The sequence below is a fragment of the Lactuca virosa genome, chromosome 7, assembly GCF_052849685.1.
Source record: "Lactuca virosa cultivar CGN04683 chromosome 7, Lactuca_virosa_CGN04683_v6, whole genome shotgun sequence".
Taxonomy (NCBI): Eukaryota; Viridiplantae; Streptophyta; class Magnoliopsida; order Asterales; family Asteraceae; genus Lactuca; species Lactuca virosa.
The window spans coordinates 250,334,103-250,355,927 of record NC_136432.1 but is presented as its reverse complement, the minus strand read 5'-3'; positions in this window follow the sequence as shown (position 1 = coordinate 250,355,927).

Here is a 21,825-nt window from a genome sequence, read left to right as displayed (position 1 = left end):
TAGTAGTGAACATAAACTATACTTACAATAGTTTATCAAAATGTTTGAATGCAATGGATATAAACTTTGTTTAGTTTAAATAAATTACCATATTTGTGGAGGTAAAAATCCATTTGTTTTCTGTTGTATGTCTATTTACCAAGACAAAATGACATATAATATAACACATATATGCACATAATGATACACACCTTGCTCAACAAGTTACAAGGTGTAAGTGAAATAGATAACATTTTTCTAGTGTTAACATTTCTATTCCTGTTCTTAGAAGATTTATAGAAAAATCATCAAAAGTCCAAATCAGAATCTGTAAATTCTGAGAGTTTGGAAAATATGTCTAGTTTGTTCATAAATTTTATTATGATTTTTAGTGACTTCCCACTTGTGTGAAAAAGTCTATATTCACAGACTGGTCCGGATTTGTTCTTGAAATGATAGACAGTTTTGTAAAAATCACCATAAATTGTAGAAAACTCGTATGGTGATGTGCAAGTAGTCATTTTAAAGGTATGAACCTGAACTATTTGCACCTAATACAGTTTTGAAACTAAAATGTTTAAGTTGACCAAAACAGTCCGTGAATGGAGTTAAACTTTTCTGATGAAAGCTGTTGAATGGGTTTAGTTGTGTTCTTGGTGTTTTAACCTGTATTCCCCCCCTTAAAACTTAAGAAAAACATGAAAAGATAGGGGTATGAACTCACCTTGTGTGATTTCAGAGGATGGATGATGAAGAAAGGAGGTGTTCAACTCAAGAACACTTAGAAGGTGCTTGAAGATTCGAAGATCTAACACACATATGATGATGTTTGTGTAAGATATCCATGATTTAAGTAGAAAGAAGGAGAAATAATCATGTGAGGAGTGATATTACTTACTAGGAGTAGATGAAGAGCTTGTGATCCGCCTTGGACTTTTCAAGATTAGAGAGAGATAGTGAGAGAGAATGAGTTTTTGCTTCTTGGTGAAGTGTGAGTGAAATGAGAGGAGATGTGAGGGTCTTAATATCCTTGTGCCAAGGCACTTGGCTGAAAAGAGTGGGAAAAAGGACAATGAAATGACCAGGTATGGTGGAATAGTAACTGGGGATGGTCTTGGAGTGGGTATGGGAGGTGACTTGTGTCCTTGCCCAAAGGATAAGTCAACACTCCACTCCATATCTTACCCACTATATTTTTAGTCTTAGATAATGATTACCCTCAAAATGTGATTATATTATGGAAATATGGGGTCTTATATGTCAAAATATAAGTTTGTGTGAAAATCCCGCGTTAAAATCACGAAAAACGGGCTCAAAACCCTAAAAATATTGAAAACCTGGTAAAAGTTGCGAATTTCCGAAGTTCAGGGTCGGAGGTTCGGTCCTAGCCATTAGAACCGAAAGTAGATGGGAACCGAGAGTAGGGTTCGGTCTTGAGTAGCTTCGCATCTCGGACCGAAGGTAGGGTTCGGTTGTATTGGAACCGAGAGATCTCGCAGGCGACTCATCAGAAGGGACCGAAGGTGAAGCATGGCTAGTAGTTCGGTCCGAAGGGACCTTCGGTCTTCCGAGGTTCGGTTCTAATAGTAGCTTCGACTTAAGAAGGTTTTCGCTCCTATATGAGGGTTCGGCCCTTAAGCTAGGTTCGGCTCCTTAAGAGGGTTCGGCTCCTTAAAGCTGTTTTTCGCGTAAACTTCCGTTTTCGAATGGTTTTCGACTAAATTAAGGGTCAGGATTCCCCGAGTGATTATAAGAAGTTGAGAGAGATTTGGGAGAGATTTGACATACTTGGAGAGATTAGACATACTTGGAGAGATTTGGGAGAGATTTGACATACTTGGAGAGATTTGACATGCTTAGAGAGATTTGGGAGAGATTTCACATACTTGGAGAGATTTGGGTGAGATTTCACATACTTGGAGAGATTTGACATACTTATAGAGATTTGGGAGAGATTTCACATACTTGGAGAGATTTGGGAGAGATTTCACATACTTGGAGAGATTTGGGAGAGATTTCACATACTTGGAGAGATATGGGAGATATTTCTTTGTGACCTTTTTGAGTGTTTGGCTTTGTAACGCAAGGTCCGTAAACCCCGTTAAGCCATGTTTAAGAGTCTTACATACCCCCGAAGGGTATGTAATAGTGTTTTATCGCTTTGCTACATCACTTACCCCGATTAGGGCTCAAGAATCCTACACATACGAACTTTCCAAGTGATGACTTCTTATTAAAATAGCAAGTTGTACAATAATTACATAACGTAAACCCTAGTATACAAGAGTTAGTAGAGTTGACCGATTTGAATTGTTGACTTTATTTGACTTTGACTTGACCAGAATTTGACGGTTGTCACATCATCCCCCCGTTAGAAGGAATTTCGTCCCGAAATTTAGCTTTTTGACTGGGACTTCAAGAATTTGGGAAGAGATGTGGATACTTTTGTTTCATCTGATCCTCGCGTTCCCAGGTGAATTCGGGTCCTCGTTTAGCGTTCCAGCGGACCTTCACAATGGGAATACGACTTTGCTTTGTTCTTTTGATCTCTCGATCCATGATTTCTACCGGTTCTTCCACGAAGTGGAGACTGTCGTTGATTTCAATTTCGTCGAGTGGTATCACGAGGGTCTTGTCGGATAGACATTTCTTTAAGTTCGATATGTGGAAGGTAGGATGTACGTTATTAAGTTCCTGTGGTAGGCGAAGCTTGTAAGATACCGGGCCAATCCTAGCGAGGATCTCGAATGGTCCGATGTATCTAGGGTTCAGCTTTCCTCGTTTGCCGAAACGTATTAAACCCTTCCAGAGAGAGACCTTTAATAGCACACGATCTCCAACCTGGAATTCCAAGGGCTTTCGTCTGTTATCTGCGTAACTTTTCTGTCTGTCTCTAGAAGCTTTTAATCGTTCTCAGATTTGAACAATCTTCTCTGTAGTTTCACTTATTATCTCCGGGCCAGTGAGGGTGCTATTAGGGACTTGTCCCTTAGCTAGTTGCGTGTCACCCACTTCAGCCCAGCACAGAGGTGACCTGCACTTGCGGCCATAAAGGGCTTAAAATGGTGCAACCTTGATGCTAGTGTGATAACTGTTATTGTACGAGAATTCGACAAGTGGTAAATGGGTATCCCAAGCTTTACCAAAGTTTATCACACACGCCCTAAGCATGTCTTCTAGCGTCTGAATGGTTCTCTGACTTTGCCCGTCGACTTGTGGGTGATAGGCTGTACTCATGTCCAACCTAGTTCCCAAGGACTTCTGAAGTGATTGCCAGAATCGCGAGGTAAATCGACTATCCCTGTCTGAGATGATGGATTTTGGCACGTCATGCAGTCGTACAATCTCTTTGTTGTACGTCCTAGTCAGTTTCTCCATCTTGTCGGTTTCTTTTATCGGCAAGAAGTGCGCTGATTTGGTCAATCTGTCTACGATTACCCATATGGTATCAAGCCCGCCCGTGGTCTTAGGTAGCTTGGTTATGAAGCCCATGGTTATCCGTTCCCACTTCCAATCAGGTATATCAGGCTGTTGTAGTAGTCCTGAGGGTTTCTGATATTCTACTTTGACCTTGGCGCAAGTCAAACACTTGCCTACAAAGGTAGCAATTTCGGCTTTCATGTTTGGCCACCAGTACAACTTCTTGAAATCCAGATACATCTTATCTGAACCTGGGTGGATGGAGTATCGAGTCTTGTGTGCTTCGTTCATGATGACGTCTCGGAAACCACCGAACTTCGGTGTCCAGATTCGGTTCATGAGGTAACGAACTCCGTCGTCTTTGACTTCTAGGTTTTTATCCATTACTCTTAATGCCTCACCCATCACATTTTCCGGTTGCAAGGCCTCCGGCTGAGCCTCTTTGATTTGTGTGGACAGGTGTGAATGGACTGTCATCGTTAATGACTTTACTCGGCGCCCCGAGTATTCCTTTCGACTTAAGGCATTTGCTACTACGTTTGCCTTACCTAGGTGATAACGAATCTCACACTCGTAATCGTTCAGTAGTTCTACCCATCGTCTTTGCCTCATGTTGAGCTCCTTTTGGTTGAGAATGTGCTGAAGGATCTTGTGATCGGTAAAGACAATATGAATTTGTTGTAATGCCTTTCGGTCTAACGAATGCCCCTGCCGCATTTATGGACCTGATGAATCGAGTTTTCCGTCCATTCCTTGACAACTTTGTAATCATTTTCATCGACGATATCCTGGTCTATTCTCGAAGCGAAGAAGAACATAGTCGACATCTCCGACAAATTTTGGAAACCCTGTGAGCCGAAAGGTTGTACGCGAAACTTTCTAAGTGTGAGTTCTGGCTCCGTAGCGTAAACTTTTTAGGTCATGTTGTTAGCCGAGAAGGGATACATGTGGACCCTTCCAAGGTTAAAGCCATTGAAGGATGGGCAATCCCAGCGACACCCACATAAATTCGTCAATTTCTGGGTCTCGCAGGCTATTACAGAAGATTCATCCAGAACTTCTCCAGGACAGCCAAGCTTCTTACCATACTTACACAAAAGGGCGTACCATTCGTATGGACAGAGAAGCACGAAGTTGCCTTCCAAACCCTGAAGAAAGCCCTCTGCAGTGCACCTGTGCTATCCTTATCAGAAGGGACCGAAGACTTTATAGTCTACTGCGACGCTTCAAATCAAGGTTTGGGATGTGTACTTATGCAGCGAGGAAAGGTGATAGACTATGCATCAAGACAACTGAAAACGCATGAAGTGAACTATACCACTCACGATCTCGAATTGGGAGCAGTGGTCTTCGCATTGAAGATTTGGAGGCACTACCTTTATGGTACAAAGTGCACCATCTTCACCGACCACAAAAGCCTCCAACACATCCTGAACCAGAAGGAATTAAATATGAGGCAGCGGAGATGGGTCGAGCTGCTAAACGATTATGAGTGCGAAATCAAGTATCATCCGGGCAAGGCTAACGTGGGGGCTGATACCCTGAGCCGAAAAGAATACTCAAGTCGTCGCGTGAAAGCTCTCTCGATAACCATTCGATCCCACCTAATCTCGCAGATCAAAGAAGCCCAGATGGATGCATTGAAACCCGAGAATACTACAAGTGAAACATTACGCGGGATGGAGAAGAACCTTGAAGTCAAAGAGGATGGAGCATACTATTTCATGAATAGAATCTGGGACCCTAAATTTGGGGGATTCAGAGAAGTAGTCATGAATGAAGCTCACAAGACACGATACTCCATCTATCCGGGATCAGATAAAATGTACCTAGATATCAAACAACATTATTGGTGGCCAAACATGAAGGCAGAAATCGCCACTTACGTGGGCAAGTACCTCACTTGCGCTAAAGTGAAAGTGGAATATCAAAAGCCCTCGGGACTATTACAACAACCGGTAATACCCGAGTGGAAATGGGAAAGGATTACCATGGACTTTGTGACCAAATTACCCAAAACAACTGATGGATTGGATGCCATATGGGTGATAGTCGATAGATTAACAAAATCCGCCCATTTCGTGCCAATAAAGGAATCTTACAAGATGGAAAGATTGACCCGTATCTACATCAAGGAAATCGTGAGACTGCATGGGGTGCCGGTATCTATTATCTCGGATCGAGATAGTAGATTTACTTCACGATTTTGGCAGTCGCTGCAGAAGGCAATGGGAACACATTTAGACTTGAGCACTGCCTACCACCCTCAAACGGACGGACAAAGCGAGCGCACCATCCAGACTCTTGAGGACATGCTTAGAGCCTGTGTGATCGACTTCGGAAAGTCTTGGGAAACCCGCTTGCCTCTGATTGAATTCTCATACAATAACAGTTATCATACGAGCATCAAGGTTGCTCCTTTCAAAGCGTTATATGGTCGCAAATGCAGGTCACCTCTATGCTGGGCTGAGGTGGGTGACTCTCAGCTAGCAAAAGGGCAAGCACCGAACATTGCTTTAACCGGACCAGAGATCATCCATGAAACAACTGAAAAGATAATTCAAATCAAGGCTCGACTTCAAGCATCGCGGGACCGACAAAAGAGTTATGCTGACAAGCGGCGAAAGCCTCTAGAATTTCAAGTCGGAGACCGGGTGCTATTGAAAGTCTCTCCTTGGAAGGGGATTATTCGTTTCGGGAAACGGGGGAAACTAAACCCACGATACATTGGGCCATTCGAGATTCTAGCCCGAATCGGTCTAGTGGCCTATAGGCTGCAGCTACCTGCCGAGCTCAGCAGCGTACACCCCGTATTCCATGTTTCCAATCTGAAAAAGTGCTTATCCGACGAAACTCTGGTTATTCCATTAGAAGAAATCGAAATCAACGAGAATCTCCTGTTCGTGGAAGAACCAATTGAAATCATGGACAGGGAGGTGAAGCGTACTATGCAAAGTCGCATTCCAATTGTGAAGGTTCGATGGAACGCAAGGCGTGGACTGGAATTCACATGGGAACGCGAGGACCAAATGAAGCAGAAGTACCCTCACCTATTCTCGCATTCACAAACCTAATTTTCAAAAGAATTTCGGGACGAAATTCCCTCTAACGGGGGGATGATGTCACAACTAGCAAATTTGGCTAGGAAACTCTATCCTTATGTAAGCATTATCAATGACAACAATTGTAACCCTGACTTGAAAACATGATTTGAGAATATACAATGACCACAAACTTCCATTAAAAATCCAAATGAAAGAGCAAAGCTCAATACAAACACTCCAAATGGTCAACGAAAGATTGGAAACCCTAAAAATCCCGGTTTAAGTCCATTATGGACTAGGATTCCCTTATTGGGCCTAATGGACCAATAAGTCTCCAATCTAACTATTTTGGGCCTAGAACCCTTAAATGGGATCTAATTGGACCCACTTTCATGAAACTTAACATTTTGGGCCATAATGGATCCAAAATGAATTGGTTTACCTTAATGGGCCCTATTGGGCCATAATTGATTCAACTAGCTTTCATGGACCATAAATCCATTCTTTTATACGAAATTGGGCCGTGAACTACCCTAAAGGCCCAATGGGCCGAAAACGTCTTTATGTACCTCATAATTTCGAACCAAGATAAGAAGTGGGCCAAATTAATTTACCTCCTTCCTCCTAGCCCAAGATTTCGGCCCAAGATAAAAAAAAAGAGAAATGAGATTAATGGGTGATTAGGGGGGGGGGTGACACCTCAAAATTGTATGTGGGATATCAATGCACCATTCTCACATCCCCATGCATCTATCACTTCACTCTCTCTCTTCTTCCCTCTTCTTTTCTACCCTCGGCCGAACACACACACACCCTGACCACCTTCAACTTCATTTCAAACTCTCTCAAACCTTTCAAGAACATCTTCTTACCTCCCTCAAAATCTCGAAAATTAGTGTGGCTCCAAGAAAATCTTTCACTTATATCACCATCATTGGTAAGTTATTGTTATACATAAGTCTTGGTTTCCATTCTTAAGCTAAGAACAACTCCTTATATGACTTCATTTGGTGATCATACTTCCTAGAAAACCTCAAAGTTCGAAAGTTCTCTTCAAGGAAGTGTCTAAGGCCGAAAACCACTTCACCTTCTTCCATTCTTCTTCAAAACCGAAACCACAAATCCAAGGTGAGTTCATACCCCCTTGTTTTCAGTTTTTACTTGTTTTTGGGGGAAGAATACAAGTGTTATGTGTTGATCTATTTGTGTTTGCGTGTTATATGTGATTTCTTTGATCTATGTTGTGAAAAATTGTGTTAATACATGTTATATCAAGAGATCTATAGCCAAAGTGTGAAGGATTCATAAACAAAAACATAATAATACAACATACTTTAAAGATCTAAAAGTCTTTAGGCTTAAGAAGTGAAAACAAAGCTAAAAATCTTTATAAGTGTCATTTTTGCAAAATAACAAAGATTTGGGTAAAATATGATATTTTTGGTTTTATAAGGATAAAATAGTATTATTTACATAAAAATCTGACTTTTATGAAAATAACACTTCTCAAGGGGTCAAAAACATAAATTATAGCTTATTGGGCTTACATTTGGGCCTCACGGGTTTTTAGGCCCAAAATTGCGAAAAATGAAGAGTTTTGGGGGCTGAAGTTGTAAATTTATCAAAATATTAGTCTAAAACGTAAATAACCTATTTCAGGGGCTGAAAATGACTTTGATGCAAAAATTTGACTAAAAATGCAAAGTTTTGGATTTTGGGGTCAAAATTGTAAAACTTACGGAATTTGGGCCAAAAGTGTAAACTTTTTACAAATAAGGGCTGGAAATGACATATACAATAGTTTTGGGCTGAAATTATTATTTAAATTAAGTTTGGGCCGAACATGTCAAGAAAAATGGTTTAAGGACCAAAAATGTCAATTTTCATCAAAAGGGACTAAAAGTGTCATTTTTATAAATAAAGGGGCTGAATGGTCAAAATAAATATTTTTGGGCCAAATAGGATAATATTAAATTATTGGGCTAAGAATATTAAATTTATAACGCATGGTTTTTAAAAATGTTTATATATATATATATATATATATATATATATATATATATATATATATATATATAACCAAAGCTTCGTTATAAATCAAACGTCAAAGTATTTTTAACATTGCGAATAAACATTTAACATACAACAAATATCTACACTACGAACTTAAAATCGATAAACAGATAAATGATTCAATGATTGGGTCCAAAATCTTCTGTTCGTGCTATTGGGTTTTTGTGGCCCAATTTCATGATTATTGGGCCCAATATATTCAAACATGTTTATTGGGTCTTGATGACCCAATTACATGCCCAATGGGCCTTTATCAGCTTTTAACATGCTATTGGGCCTTAGTGGCCCAATTGCATTGCTAATATGGCCCTAAACATTCATCATATGATTAATGGGCCATAATGTGTCCGTAGCATACTCGACAGTCTATAACAACATACACGATTAGTGGGCCACTGTTGTCCTCTTTCATGTCTGTTAGGCTTACTTCATATTCACGTAAACATCATTCGGGTTGTAAAACAAGGTTATTCAATTTCATTGGGGCTTAGTGAGAAATAACGGGTGGCACCAATAAGTGTCGGCCGTAGCCTGTAGTTATAATCAGAGTCTCATAGAGGAAGAGCGAGAGTTTATGTATAGATCTATACGGGGATGACTCCGCCACACCTGAGTTGTTTGGAAAAATGCCAAGACAGGCGAATTAGTCACTATTATGCATGGTTATAACGACTCACATAGAGATCCATTACCATTTAAGTATTCATGGAAAATCATATTCATACACTGCGACGATGCAAAGTGATTTATACAATAATACAAAACTATCATATTATGTAAATTGGAAAACATCGGGTTTTCCGGGGAAACAACATTATTCACTTCTACATACAACAACTACAATACAAAGAACAATTATGAAGAACATTCACTTTTACATGTTTTGAAATCACATACATATAAACTTATGGGATCATCACATCTTTTTCGTAAACAGTTTTTGTTACAGAAAATATCGGATTTTCTAGGTTTTACAAACAATACAAACTATTTTTATATCAAACATGCTTATGAACTCACCAACATTATATATGTTGATCGTTTCCAAAATAACTTGTATTCTCAGGTAACCGTGTGACAACCCGAAGTTGTTTTGTTTTGAAAGCTCAGTCAGTCAACTCAACTGAGTATCAGACTCATTGCTAATGAGTTCTAGCCTGGTTAAAAGTCATTCTAAGGAGTTTTAAGCCTAGTACACTTAAGGAATGAGTGTTAGAATGTACCTGCTAGAGACTCTGTTCAACAAATCAAGCCTTACCCTTTTCATTTAGAGTTCACGGCCACAACACTTGAGTTTACGGCCGTAAACTCAAGGTGGGCCGTAAACTCCCCTCATATAGGCTCATATCCTTCAACTTTCTTCATTCTCTCATTTCCAACTCAAGAAAACTCCATTTCTCTCTCAACTATCATCCCGATTTTCATCCTAGATCTTCAAAAGTTGTAAGTGTTCTTCCTTGATTAATTGATACATCTCTTAATCTAGTTTCATCCATTGATTTCATCCATAGAAATCATCTTTTCTTAGATCTTCAAGAAACACCAAGAACACACACTTGTGTTCTTGGCCAAAATCAACCATTTCAAGCCTCTATATCGTAAGTACTCTTCCCTACACTTGATATCTAGTTAGGACTCGTGCTTAGAGCCTTGAACACATCAAGAACACAAGAACAAAAGGAGTTTAGGGCCAAGCCATCTCGCATGGCCGTAAACCCCTTTAAGGGTGCCATTTTGGCCATAAACCCTCCTAGATGCAAAGCTTGTGACCTAGAACCCTTCATTGATGAGAATAGGACCTTAAACTACTCTCAAATGCATAATGACCATGAGTTTACGACTGTAAACTCCTTTGGGTCGTAAACTCATCAAAAGCCTCCATTGAGTTGGTCTTTCTCATCCTTGTGAAGAGCAAAAGTCCCTCAACCTTCCCTAGCCTTCAAACAAACACTTATGCATGTTTGACCATGAGTTTATGGCCGTAAACTCCCTTTGGCCGTAAACCCATGGCAGTAAACTCATGATAGTGCCATTCCACTTTCCTTTGATGAATCACATGTGATTCCAACACTTGGTCAAAGTGTTTCCTAGTCCCGGAAGGTGTTTCCTTTCATATAGTTGCTTATAAACACTATATTCATGTCAATATATGTCATTTAGGACTTATTGTGTCTCGGGACTTCATTCGTGGAACTTCTCATCCTTACGCATCAGGTGAGTTCATACCCCTTAATGAATCTTTTAACTGTTTTAAATGCTTTTAAGGAGGGGAATACAAGTTGAACACAATGATAATTGTGTAATTGTTTGTTATAAACATCTTTCAAAATGTTGCTTATGTCTTTTATAAGTGATCAAAACATTTCAAATACTCTTTTAAAGTTATGTTACTTTATAGTTAATCAAACTCCGTTTTTAAAGTACAAGCATAACTTAGTAGTAAAATGAGTCTTTTCAAATAACAGTTCAAGTAAAAACATTAGTAAATTATAATAGGTATAGTTTAGGAAGATACTATTCATTACTTCTAGTACTATGAAGCATACAAAGAGTCAGTTCATACATGAGTCAAAGCATACTATGATGAGAAACAAACAGAACATACATACATACTAGGCAGAGAGAACATACAATACAGCTAGTACATACTATACATTATACAAGAGAACATACTATGATGAGAAACAAACAGAACGAACATACTAAGATGCTATAGCATGGAACAACTACAGGATCTAACTATACCAACGAATCACTAACTCATTGTTCTAAACAAAAGGCGATAGTTTTATTGGGTATACATGATCATATAACTTTAATGTGAATTACACGGCTTGCAATTGATTGCAGAGGCCACGTTTGGTTCCCTTAATCTCTTGACAAGGAGAGCGTATAGTAGGGGTGCTAGCCTTCACATTATGACCAGTATAAAACAAACATGTTTTAAGGTCATCAGTATATCCATATGTCATTTTAAACAACAACTGTGTACTTATATTTCTCATTACTTTCATAAAGTGACAGTACCACTTGAAAGTCAAATGCAAACTATTTTCGAGTTAAGATAGTTATAAACTAGGGAAAAATTACATATTACAAACGACAAACAGAACAGTCGAGTCTAATGCATTCAGTAGAAAGGGACCATAATGCTAACCTTATGATTCCTTAATGTATGCATCAAAGGATATATACATCAATAGGATCCGACAGGTAATAGGATGTGTGCTCTCCGCTTCATTTCCTGTTCCTTATTTGGTTGTGGGCTTGGAACGAATTCACCCAGTCTATTTTCTATTTGATTCTAGATATATATATATATATATATATATATATATATATATATATATATATATATATATATATATATATATATATGCTTAGTATACATTAAGTCATCATAAGGGTACCAAGTATGGGTCAAGTCATAGGACACAGAGTCAATGCACAGTTTTCTAGTACAAAACATACTTTCTAAAGCAAAACTTTTGGTATACAAAACTAGAAACTTACCAGTTAAAGGTTTAATCCATTTTATTAAACCAGTTTAAACTTAAAAGACCTTAGGTGGTTAACTCTATAATACTTTAGTTTATACATCATGGTTATATATAATTAATACCCAATAGGTAGTTGGATGTGTGCTTTCCGCCTTACTTCCTGTTCCTTGTTTGGTTGTGGGCTTAGGGCAGATTCACCCAATTAACTTTCTATCCGATATTAGATCATATATATCCAGTATAAACTAAGTTATTATAGAAGTAATCACTGTGGTCACCATTTTATTATAAGAAATAAGGGTTTTCTTAAAGAATCTTTTCATTAAATATAAAGGAACCATTACAATTAACTCCATGAGTAACAAGTGAATACACCAGAGTTATATACCACAATGATCAAACAAACAATGGGATGTGTGCTTTCCGCCTTAGGGCAGATGCGCACAATCGATTGTTTGTTTACTCTGAGTCTTATATAACTTGTATCCATTTAGTACTCATAGAAAGGATTGTAGAGTCATTTTTACATATCTTTCATTAAAGTAGGAAATATAGGATTTTCTAGAGGAACAGGCGAACTTTTCTAAACAGAACTTAGAACTTAATACATTTTACAACTACATTTTACAACTACATTTTCAACAACATTTCACAACAACTTTTTACAACTTACTTACATCACTAAAATCTTATGAACTCACCAGCTTAATTGCTGATCAATTCTTTCAAATAACTTGTATTCTCAGGAGCCTAGTAGACAGGTACTCGTGCTGGGATTCAGGAGATGGAGCAGTATAGCTTCAAGTCTCGTTTGTTATTTGCTTATGTATTCCATGTTTTGTGAACACACACTTTGTAAACATTTTCTTTCAAATGAAATGGTTGTTCATTACTTGCTTACTATAATGCATATCTTGTGATACTAAACATAACGTCCTCCACCCCCGAACGTTTCCGTCGTTCCGGTTTTGGGGTGTGACAGATTGGTATCAGAGCATTGTATATAGTGAACTAAGTATATCAAACGATAAAAGATATACAACTATAAATACAATGGGGCTTAAGTGCTCTGGATAATGATATATTTTAAGAGTATAACGATAAGTTATAAAAATTTACCTACTTGCTTATACATGTACATACTAGACCAAGTATCACAAGAAGAACAGAACTAAAGTAGTTAAAGGTTGAACACTGTCGTCAAACCTGAACAGTTATGTAATCATAGCTAGGATCAATATAGCCTGATCAACTATATTCATTCGAGATGTGACCGACATGTGTTTGGGAGCGATGTGGTGTTGCACCAGTCTTAAAATTTACCTAAACACCAGTCAAGAGAATACTAGATCAAGTACATTAGAGTTAGAATACTATAGGAGTATTTTATGATACCATAACGCGATAACAAGTTTAAAACATACCAAGTACATTACGTTAAAATAAAGGAGTATTTTAGGCACCATATAAATAACTTATGTGATAACTTAAAAGACCCTTACGAATAGGTCTATAATCTTACAATGTATACTCTTAAGGTTTTATATAATTGAGATCTTATAGACTTAGAATTTGTGATCCACGCTTCACTACCCATTCCTTAATTGGTTGTGGTTTTAGAGTAGGATCACTTATTCTAAGGTCTATTTAATCTTGAATTATATACAACTTGTATACATTGTACAGTTATAGCAGGACTCTGTAAGGATCACCCCATAACGTTACCATTAATCTCATAGATTCTTTAGTCACTTCCATTCTCGCACGACAAGCCCAGATAGATGTAACCACTTCCTCATAGTAGACAATAGAAGAGTCAGGAGGAAACAAGAGCAAGTTCATGAGGAGCTTTCAAAGAAGGATCAACAGAAGTAACCAAAACGTCTTACACGTCACACTAATAAATAATAATCTTGTTAACTTAATGAGCGAGTGGAGACACTGCTCACATTATATGTTAGGATTATTTTCTTACATGCACCTGGTAACAGTTATTCAGGCAACAGATATTCATTCGAGGATAGCCATTTTCAAATTCATAGAGTTTATTAGGTATAGACTCTTTTATGAATTGTTTCTAGAACCCTATGGAAGTCAGGACCCGATACACCCAGAACTAGGATAACCTTGTATTTTTAGCTTTCGGCTTGTGTCCATTGCTTTAGACTTATTCCGTCTCATCTTTGTATTCTTTTAGCAAGGATGCCTCCTCGCAGATCACACAGACGCACTACTCCGATAACTCCAACTCCACCGTCACAATTCGATGCTGCTACTCTCCATGCAGCGATATCCTCCGCAGTGGCAACTGCTATAGCTCACCTCGGTGAAAGTGGTACCTTGGGATCTGGTAGCGATACCCACTTAGCCAACCACGGAACTACTCACGGACACCTAAGGGAGTGTTCATATAAAGACTTCATGAGCTGCAAACCAAATTCCTTTAATGGAAATGGTGGAGTCATCGCTCTGATGCGATGGTTCGAGAAAACAAATTCGGTCTTCGAAATCTGTTTGTGCCCAGAAGGGAGCAAAGTGAAGTTTGTTGCTTGCACCTTCTCTGACAAAGCCCTAACATGGTGGAACAACCATGTTAAGTCACTGACCCTGTCAGTGGCTAACTCAATAGGTTGGGAAAACCTAAAAGAGTTGATGCTGGAAGAATACTCCCCAAGGGGCGAAGTTCAAAAGCTGGAACAAGAACTGTGGGAGCTCACTATGGTCGGCTTAGACATAGTGACCTACACTGACCGGTTCAGCGACCTAGCAACTCTATGCCCCGAGATGGTTACCCCGGAGAGCAAGAAGATAGAAAGATACATTTGGGGTCTGACTGCCTCGACCCAAGGAGATGTGTTGTCTTTTAACCCAGCCACATTCGATAGCGCCAAACGCCTGGCCCAGCGACTCATCGACCATGGAGTCCGCCACGGTGTGGAAGTCCTCATTCCCGAGCCATTAAAGGGAAAGGACTATAATCACAAGTCGGGGAACAAGAGGAAGAAGAAGCGAACAACACAGGACACCCCGCAAGAGCGACAAGCAAGTACTATGTACGCCGCTACGACACCTGCTGCTCCAGCACCTGCCAGTCGATATGCTGGAACCCTCCCAAAGTGTGGAAAGTGCAACTATCACCACACCGGAGTATGCCGGGAAATGCAGTATCTGAACTGCCACTGAAAGGGACACACAGTCCGTTTCTGCAGGTCACCGGCTCAACCGATCTCCCAAGTCCCTGGAGCTGAAGAAAACGAAGCCTGTTATGGCTGTGGTGAGACTGGACACTATCAGAGGGACTGCCCGATAACAAAGAACTCAGGAGCGGATGGACGCATTCTGATGATCACCGCGGGAGAATCTACCCCGGAGTCGTCGACGAGCAGCGGTACATTTTCGAAATAGTAATTACTTTGAAAATTAATTTATATTCATATAAGATTAAAACTTGGGGAAAACACTTAAAAAGTAAGTGTAATAACTCACATATTGAGATAGATCACAATATTCAAGAGAACTAAAAGATCCGTTTGGAGAAGCTATGATGGTGTAGCATATACATCATGGTTGTGAATAACTAAGAGGTTGCAGGCTTAGAGTGAGTGATTCTGCCTTAATCCCTATTCCTTTTTTGGTTGAGGATTTGAGGCAGAGTTACTCAGTCGATTGTCTTATTCACCTTAAATATTCATAACTTGTATATGACAGGCGATCGTAGTGGTACCAAGGAGGATCATGATATAAAGTATCATCACCAGTTAAGCAAAGCACTCTCATTTGTATGTATGCGCACATAGCGGTACGATACGTAGGAGTGTTAACATCAAAGGGAACACAGAAAGCCCTGGATCATTTACAAAGAGTACATTGTCGAACACACTAGGAGTATATTATCGAACACACTAGGGACACATCATCGTATAACAGACGTTTCTTTCAAATTTGTCAAAACTTTGTTCAGTAAAGAGTCTGTTACTATCATTCGTCATGAATTTGCGTGGTCCTCACCATACTAAGTTCATATGTTTCTATCGCCTCGATCGACAAGTTCTCAAAACTTTCGTCATTCGTATCGACAGTCCGACCTAAACCTTAGTTTTATCTTTCGTATTCTAAACCCCAAAGTACTCGTGCGAAGAGTACTTTGTCCTCCGAAGCCTTATCGTCGAATGTCTGCAGACCGTCACGAAATACCACTCGTCCAACAGACCAAGTTCGAGCACACATGCTATGGACGAATACAGCCCACCTATCACTATTCAGTGTATACGCGTGTTGGATAAGGTGTCTAAGTCCATAACTTATTTGGTATATACTTGACCCGACCCGGCATGGTCCATTTGGGTTGCACTTCACCCGAACTATTTATATGGATAACATTATGAGAAGAGTATATTTGCGGCTTATTAATATATTATAAGTTATAATATATTAATATGAAATTGTATTATTTAATTAGTATTCGTCTTAAATTAATTATGAATTAATTTAGTGATCAAATGGTGACTAATTAAACATGGGCTATTATATTTATATAGTGTGGGCTAACACTCATTATGGTAATGGGCTAAGCTTATATGGGAGTCCATGGATGATCCATGGAGCTCTTAACCCATGGATCCTTGGAAAGGAAAAGACATGGGTTATTAGGGTTTACCCTAATCATGTGCACTATATAAACAAGCTTGTGATGCATGAAATGACACCTTAGTGTGTGTGAAGAAAGGTGGCCGATTTCTAGAGCATAGATATACTCTCTCATAAGTTTTCCAAGGTTGTGGTGATTTGTGATTTCCATTTGAGGCATTCACATTATTGGTGCTTGGCTCTCAAACTCCTAAGGAATCAATTCACAATCAAAGGTATGTAATTCATCTAGTTCTTTTATGTTTAAAAGTTCCCCATGCCATGCTAGATAAGTTATAAACCTTGGAAAACAAATTTTGCATGTATTTTAGACAAACATAGATCCAAGGTTTATTAGGGTTGCATGTACACTTAGGAAGTGTTAGAATGCTCAAAACCCAACAGTGGTATCAGAGCCTAGGCTTGTTTGTTTGATACTTGATGCAAACTTGTTGAAAAACTCAAGTTTTCTGCATTCTGCAGCATGAACTCGCCGAGTCCATGGGGGGACTCACCGAGTCCATGAGTAAATTCATCCTACTCGTCGAGTAGGTTCATGCACTCGACGAGTAGAAGCCTCAGAATGCAGATTTTCGAGTTTTGCTGCTGGAAATGGACTAGAAACATTACCCTAAACTGTTTTGGTGTTATAAAACCTGTTTTAGATGGTGTAATGTTTATGCTAATCCATTTACAATGGCTTATATCAAAATTCCATGATTTTATGTGCTCATATAATTCTTGAAATCTTGATGATCATGTTCATGTTCTTATGAGTTTAGAAAAATGATAGGAATTATTTGCTGAATTGTTTATCATTAATTCTTGATCATTTATGTGTTTTAATGGAGTCCATAATTTGTCCTCAAGTTATGGATATCCAAAGGTCACTTTCTTTTAAACACACTTAAAACACATAAGTTACATGAAAATGAAGAGTCTTCATTTTATGAACCTTTAATTCATAAGTTATGAAATGAAAAGTTTTGAATAGTTTCAAAACTTGTCCTCAAGTTTTGGAATTTGTAAAGTTACACACACTTTAATATACTTTAATTCCAAACCCTTAGAGTTTTAAAAGTTAAAATTCAACCCTTATACTATTTATAACATTAATGGTTAATTATTATATATATGTATAAGATTAAGTCGTTTTACCGTTAGTAGGCCTCATTCACGAAGCCGGTCTATAAGGGGGGTATAAGGTTGTTGCCTATAAAATGGCAACTTAATGGGTGTCCATTCTCACCCACCGCTTCCTTGATCGGTGGAGGGTCGTTAGCCGAACAGGTAGGACAATGACTTTAAATTCTCATTAAAAGTATAATGAATATTATAAAGTAACTAAACCTTTAATAAATTCCCCATCTTAGTTACTTTAGGAAAATGTGAATATGGTGCTAACCCATGAAATTCACACTTTGTACCTTACCAAGTCGTTGGTGGAGCGTGTGTGGTTAACCAGCACACTAACTTGGACTAGTAAGGATCACGAAGGGTGACTTAATGTTTATCATAGATCGGTGGAGCATGTGTGGTTAACCGGCACATCGATTAGGTGATAATATTAAGGGTACCAAGTGAGTTTGCATGGTTATTCACACCTTGTTTTGTGATCCTCGGCATCCCAGTCACAAAACCTGAAGGGCACAATCGAGATTGAAACATGCCATTGAAAGTTCAATGAATCTCAAAAGATCTAGGAGTTTCAAATCCAATTAAAACTTAATAATTTATTTCGTTTTTCATGGTGGAAATTGGTGAATCGTCATTCACCTACCTTAAAATATTTTATAGCTTGGATTACGGCATCCCTCTTCCAAGTTATAAAATATTGTGTTGGGTTCTAGCCTTAATATTTCATATTGGGTGTTATATTAAGGACTTAAAATCAACTAACTTGAATATCTCCCATTGTAGATGTCTAGTTTAGACAACTGTGATCTTCCCAAATCTCATGGAAATCATACTTCTCTACCTCCACCTCCTCCATTTATTCTCCCTGACCCACAAGCTCGAAGACTTGAAAAATTCAAGGTCACTCAAGCCCTATTAGCAATGAAACATAAAGATGTAAGACCTGTGTGCAGTCATGTCTTAGGAATGAAGTCACACTTTGACAGGTTGAGAATGTTGGGTGTCGTTGTCCCAAGGAAGTTGGCTATTGACTGGGTTCTTCAGTCACTTCCAGAGTCATATAGTGAGTTCATTCAGAACTACTATGTGATAAATCACGACATGACCCTAATAGATCTATCTTATTTGCTTGTTGCTGCTGAGTCAGAAATGATGTGGCGCAATGGTCAAGCAAATATGGGTGGAAGGTCAATTTCTCAAACTTCCATGGACATGGACAATGGTAACATTGGAAGTCCAGAAAAGCCTTTTCTTCCCAATGGAAAGGGATCGGCCGTGGTCGACCCTGTTGACCAAAAGGCAAAGGGAAAGGCTAAGTCTGTGATAATCTTGTGTACCATTCCCAAAGAGTCTATATGTTTTTATTGTTATGAGACGGGTCATTGGAAGCGAAGCTGCCCTGAATACCTAAAAGATCTGAAAGCAAGTAGAAACAAAAAGTTTGACTCTGCAGGGCACCGGCTCAACCGATCTCCCAAGTCCCCGAAGCTGAAGAAAACCAAGCCTGTTATGGCTGTGGTGAGACTGGACACTATCAGAGGGACTGCCCGATAACAAAGAACTCAGGAGCGGATGGACGCATTCTGATGATCACCGCAAGAGAATCTACCCCGGATTCGTCGACGAGCAGCGGTACATTTTCGAAATAGTAATTACTTTGAAAATTAATTTATATTCATATAAGATTAAAACTTAGGGAAAACACTTAAAAAGTAATTGTAATAACTCACATATTGAGATAGATCACAGTATTCAAGAGAACTAAAAGATCCGTTTAGAGAAGCTATGATGGTGTAGCATATACATCATGGTTGTGAATAACTAAGAGGTTGCAGGCTTAGAGTGAGTGATTCCGCCTTAATCCCTATTTCTTATTTGGTTGAGGATTTGAGGCAGAGTTACTCAGTCGATTGTCTTATTCACCTTAAATATTCATAACTTGTATATGACAGGCGATCGTAGTGGTACCAAGGAGGATCATGATATAAAGTATCATCACCAGTTAAGCAAAGCACTCTCATTTGTATGTATGCGCACATAGTGGTACGATACGTAGGAGTGTTAACATCAAAGGGAACACAGAAAGCCCTGGATCATTTACAAAGAGTACATTGTCGAACACACTAGGAGTACATTATCGAACACACTAGGGACACATCATCGTATAACAAACGTTTCTTTCAAATTTGTCAAAACTTTGTTCAGTAAAGAGTCTGTTACTATCATTCGTCATGAATTGGCGTGGTCCTCACCATACTAAGTTCATATGTTTCTATCGCCTCGATCGGCAAGTTCTCAAAACTTTCGTCATTCGTATCGACAGTCCGACCTAAACCTTAGTTTTATCTTTCATATTCTAAACCCCAAAGTACTCATGCGAAGAGTACTTTGTCCTCCGAAGCCTTATCGTCGAATGTCTGCAGACCGTCACGAAATACCACTCGTCCGACAGACCAAGTTCGAGCACAAACGCTATGGACGAATACAACCCACCTATCACTATTCAGTGTATACGCGTGTTGGATAAGGTGTCTAAGTCCATAACTTATTTGGTATATACTTGACCCGACCCGGCATGGTCCATTTGGGTTGCACTTCACCCGAACTATTTATATGGATAACATTATGAGAAGAGTATATTTGCTGCTTATTAATATATTATAAGTTATAATATATTAATATGAAATTGTATTATTTAATTAGTATTCGTCTTAAATTAATTATGAATTAATTTAGTGATCAAATGGTGACTAATTAAACATGGGCTATTATATTTATATAGTGTGGGCTAACACTCATTATGGTAATGGGCTAAGCTTATATGGGAGTCCATGGATGATCCATGGAGCTCTTAACCCATGGATCCTTGGAAAGGAAAAGACATGGGTTATTAGGGTTTACCCTAATCATGTGCACTATATAAACAAGCTTGTGATGCATGAAATGACACCTTAGTGTGTGTGAAGAAAGGTGGCCGATTTCTAGAGCATAGATATACTCTCTCATAAGTTTTCCAAGGTTGTGGTGATTTGTGATTTCCATTTGAGGCATTCACATTATTGGTGTTTGGCTCTCAAACTCCTAAGGAATCAATTCACAATCAAAGGTATGTAATTCATCTAGTTCTTTTATGTTTAAAAGTTCCCCATGCCATGCTAGATAAGTTATAAACCTTGGAAAACAAATTTTGCAAGTATTTTAGACAAACATAGATCCAAGGTTTATTAGGGTTGCATGTACACTTAGGAAGTGTTAGAATGCTCAAAACCCAACAACGCGAGGGTGGTATATGATTATGATTACGCAGATTTAGTATGTGTGTTTCCGCCCTATCTCCTGTTCCTTGTTTGGTTGTGGACCTAGGGCAGAGTCGCACATCTGACCGTCTTACTAATCCTAATTATATACGACTTGTATACACGAGGTAATGATAGATGGACCAAGTACGAATCCTATCATGAAGACCAGGGCAAAGTTGCCAGGTCTACGAGTAGGTATTCTGTCAATCAAAGGAGCGCAACCCCAGTAGTACTGCTAAGAAAGCTAATTTCGGGACGAAATTCCATCTAACGGGGCGATGATGTGACAACCCGAAAATTTTTTGTTTTGAAAGCTCAGTCAGTCAACTCATTTGAGTATCAGACTCATTGATAATGAGTTCTAGCCTGGTTAAAGGTCATTCTAAGGAGTTTTAAGCCTAGTACACTTAAGGAATGAGTGTTAGAATGTACCTGCTAGAGACTCTGTTCAACAAATCAAGCCTTACCCTTTTCATTTAGAGTTCACGGCCACAACACTTGAGTTTACGGCCGTAAACTCAAGGTGGGCCGTAAACTCCCCTCATATAGGCTCATATCCTTCAACTTTCTTCATTCTCTCATTTCCAACTCAAGAACACTCCATTTCTCTCTCAACTATCATCCCGATTTTCATCCTAGATCTTCAAAAGTTGTAAGTGTTCTTCCTTGATTAATTGATACATCTCTTAATCTAGTTTCATCCATTGATTTCATCCATAGAAATCATCTTTTCTTAGATCTTCAAGA